Raw genomic sequence first — 4,291 nt, 5'->3', positions numbered from 1 at the left:
ATTATTAGGACGGTTTTGAAGCTAAAAAAGCACAACTGTCACTAAAATTCTCAAAAGCGACAATGAAAAAAGTTAAATATTGTATTTATAGTTTAGTTCAACTGAATCAAAATAACTGAGAAATTAGTGGAAATATCAGTCAGTAACATGTATATCTACTGCAACAAGTGGAGCAGCAATTTTGTTTATGTTCTCAGAGCAACAGCTCCTCCCTGAGCTTGTTAGAGCTCGTTTTAGTCGAGGATTTTCAGACTGAGGGGCAGCACACGTTTGGAGGAGCTTATTATATTTGGGCCTGAGCTGGCTGTGCACCTGTAGATGGACCATCAGCTTCCCTTAGATTAGCTTTCTCGACAAATGGAGACAAGCTGTTATGGTTTAATTTTATGTGCACAATAAAGCACCATTTTTACAGTGCTTTTCCCCCCCACTAACCTCTTCAAATGAGCACACCAGTGGAGATTCATGCAATGATGTGTAGCTCCAAAATTATACAATCTAGATAACAAGACCTGTTTTCAGGTATTTAGTACCATATGAGATAAAAACAGAACATAATAACTCCCTACAGAATTATATTAAGGAAAAGACAGGCATATGTAATTCCACTTCCAATTAAAAGTCTATGTAAATGTGCATTTCAGGCTTCTTCATTGAAAACTATCTCAATTACGTGCTTGGCTAACATTTTTAAGACCGTTTTCAGGCTCTATGTACAAGTTAAAAGTTAAACCAGTTGAATTTTGACCAATCAGGGACCCAGATTTAGTATTGATGGCATCCCTTTTAATTCACTGAAATGAATGAATCCAAATTCATCCCCTAACCCTACGGCTTCTCCCTACTCCTACGACTGTAGGGGGATTTAAAGCTGTAGTGGAACCCCAACTTGTTTTTTTTAAGGGAGAGGTGTAGTGACTTGGGTCTGTGCATCCCTCCACCGGGACTCGGGAGGTTGATCCATGTCGCGCTGTGCCATGAAAGAGAAACATACTTCTAGCTCTGAAGCACACAAGTTTATTTGTAAATATAAATAGGAAGGTTTTGTTTTAGCATGACTTTCTAAAGTTACAAAGCCGATGTTGTTGTTCATTTTCTGAGCGCTGGCAGCTACACGCTCATGTAGATGACCGGCGACTATTGATGACATCACCGAGCCGTAAAGTTTTCCACCGATTTGGAGACAGTAGGTGTGTTTCAGATGACCCAGCGCCTCGCCTGCATCGTCGGCGAGACCAAGTCGCTGCTGGGGGGGTGGAGAAAGGCACCTGAGATAAAGGAGAATGGTGAGACTGTACGAGATCAAGGAGTTGAAGGTTGTCCTCAACATTCGGTTGAATTTTGTCAGAGTAAAACACATAACAAAAACAGCCACTGGAGGAATTTCATGAGCACTGTCTCAAATAAACAAGTAAAATATAAATTAAAGTTAATTTTAAAGGAAACAATAACACACATGACCACAGATTCTTTGAAGTATTGTTTATTTTTCATTAGGGATTCACTACCTTCCAGGAAGAGTTACAAAATACACAGATTTCCTTCATTTACCGCCACTTACTCCTGATCCGTTTCACGTCAAACTACAAGAACTGTTAGGACACTGTTTCCCACAATGCATTGCTTTGTAGCCTGCAGCCAGCGCAGTACCTATTTTCTGGCTGCCCTGGCTTAGGAAGGCACCTTGAACCCGCCCTTTTCTTGCGATACTTCATGACGACGCACATTTGATGTCGGCGACAGAAATTAACCAGCATACACCGCTCTGCCGGTGATCTGTGCAGCGCCGGGTCTGCCTTGGTCATCTCAAACACACCTAGTATTTTCCCATATCTCTCCATTTGGATGGCTAAATGTTGGGGTAGGGGAAGCTGTACAGGTAGGAGAAGAGATTCGGCCTTTCATATATCAGAATAGAGCTGTAAAAGAGAAAGTCTGGAGCAAGATTCACGAGATTTACATCACGTTGACATTTCTCTCCAAGCCTCTTCCAACTGTAGGTGGCGGACATGCGCTAGTATAAAGAAATGAAGGCTAACAGAGAGAAAAAGAAGCCCCTCCCTGCTTATCCAATGTAAACACCAGGGGCTCAACGTGTGTTCTTGAACATGCATCACATGTCTTCAAGCACATGAGAACACAGATTAGGGGTAAAACTACTGTAAAAACAGCCCAACCATTTATTAACAAAACACATGTCTAGATAGTGCAAAGCCACAGAGAAAAAGGAATGAAACAAAATCTCAGGGAGCAGCCTTAAATGTGGCTAATTACCACAGTGCAGGCAGGTGTGATCGCTCAATGGGATCCCCAGGTGTGTGGGCGGAGTCACAACCAGTCTGACCAAGAAAAGGCAAATGCTAAACTCAAGGATACCAAACAACTGACAATCTTTGGTTCTACTGTCAGTCTGAGGCCTCAAAATCAAAAACTGCAAACATTATCTGCATTAGCATCAATTACTGTTTTTTTTAGCTTCAGTGAAAATCAGTTCTACAATAGGCAACCTGTTCCAAAGAAAATGTTTAATTCTGTTGACAGCACAACTTATTTTAATAACAGCGTTTCTGGAGGCACTGAAGATGAGCTTTTTACATAATCGCTGAAACCATTAAAAAAGCCTGAAGACGAGCATCAGGAGAGCAAAGGAGAGTTTTGAGTAAAACAAAAGAAATATTTCTTTATGGCAAATGGAGACTGTGAGGAATTGAAGCACATTTACATTTCAGCCCCATGACAGCCACTTATCATGAAGGCATTCAACTGGAGTCTGGAAAAAAAAGATGATCACAACAAACCCTTACAAATGCATAATGGAGGCTTTTCTGAATCTGAGCATAAATTGAGTTCTTTTATCCAGCATTTATCGCTGTTTATTTTTCAGTCTTTGTTGTTTTAAATTATCCTTATGACCCGTGACATCTCCACAACAACAAGCTGCAATTTTTTCATTTGATTTAACTTTGTATCATTAAGTCTTAGCAGGGGTATCACACTCAACCCTTAAATAACTTTCAATATGTTACTCTCCATAAAAATATGTTTTTGTCAAAATTATACAAGTTAGAAATAGAAATAACATCGGGCCATCAAAAACAATAAAATAAAATGATCTGGAGGGCCGGATCCGGCCCCCGAGTCTTGACTTTGACACATGTGCATTAGAGCACCAACTATGTAAAAAATGCGACCTATACATAAAAAACACGGTACTCTGCATCAGGTGTGGTCAATTATTAAATAGCCCTGAAAAACGGAAGCACATAGTGTTAAAGTCCCCCATGACTATTTTTTTATTTAAAAAAATGTTCCCAGGTGTGTTTTAATTAAAGTTATGACGTTTGTAACCAAAATCCCACCTCTGTTTCCAAAATCTACTCTGAGGGGGCGTGGCTTTTGCAGCTGAGCTGAGTAGCTCCACCCCTGATCTCCTTCTGTCCGATTATGATAGCTCAGTGTCTCACTAGCGTAAATCTTCACCGCTGCTACACAAAAACGTCAAGCAATTTCAGTAATGTCCAGCCGTATGGTTCTGATCCAGATATCAGCTCGGACGAGGAAGTGAAGATCTTCATGGACAGAACTTCCTCCAAAATGGCGGCAATTTAAAAGGAGAAATACTCTGAAATGCAAAATAAAAAGATTTATTACATTTGTTGTCTTTCATAAGAAAAATGCCACACATACATGTTAAAACTCAAAAAACATGATTTTCATCGGAGGGGACTTCAAGCTTAAAGAACCACTCCAATGAAAATAGTGTTTTGGTGTTTTTAGCATATTCTTATGGCATTTTCTCCTGATGGAGGATATTTATTTTAAAAAATGTAAGCATAAAACTGCATTTTCGAGTATTTCTTTATTCAAGTTGTGGTAAATCAGAGGAATACGCAAAACATGCTGTTTGAAAACGCTTGTGAGGGTACCTATGTCCATCCACTTGTAGATGACTAGATCCATATACGTCTTTCTTTTCCTCTTTAGAGCTGTCTTCTGGGTCAAAACTGTATGTCTGGATAGCTCTAAAAAGCAGGAGAGAGTTTAAACAAAGGGATTATGGGATATCAGGGGGGCTTACTTCTGCACAATTAGAGGTGAATATTTGATAAACTCCTTCTGCATTGCAGAAGATGAGTCCTAAAAACAACACTCTTGATTAAAAATGTCATAATCTCAATTAAAAGACCAATAACACTTTTACAATAGATAAAAAATATAGTCAGACTTTAGTTTTCTTTATACCTTCCACCATGAAAACATGTGTAAAAACATCAAAAACAGGATTTTCATG

The 4,291-nt window shown here is 39.3% G+C and overlaps 1 long non-coding RNA gene across 1 annotated transcript in view; it reads right to left on the bottom strand.

Moving 5' to 3' along the window:
- Window positions 1–1,001: 1,001 nt before the first annotated feature.
- Window positions 1,002–4,291, bottom strand: part of LOC112159293 — a 24,376-nt gene continuing 21,086 nt past the window's right edge. The window contains exon 2 of the long non-coding RNA XR_002921452.2: window positions 1,002–1,268. This is a non-coding gene — a long non-coding RNA (uncharacterized LOC112159293). The remainder of the gene's footprint in view (window positions 1,269–4,291) is intronic.

The sequence above is a fragment of the Oryzias melastigma genome, linkage group LG7, assembly GCF_002922805.2.
Source record: "Oryzias melastigma strain HK-1 linkage group LG7, ASM292280v2, whole genome shotgun sequence".
Lineage (NCBI taxonomy): Eukaryota > Metazoa > Chordata > Actinopteri > Beloniformes > Adrianichthyidae > Oryzias > Oryzias melastigma.
This window is presented reverse-complemented; position numbering and strand designations above follow the sequence as displayed.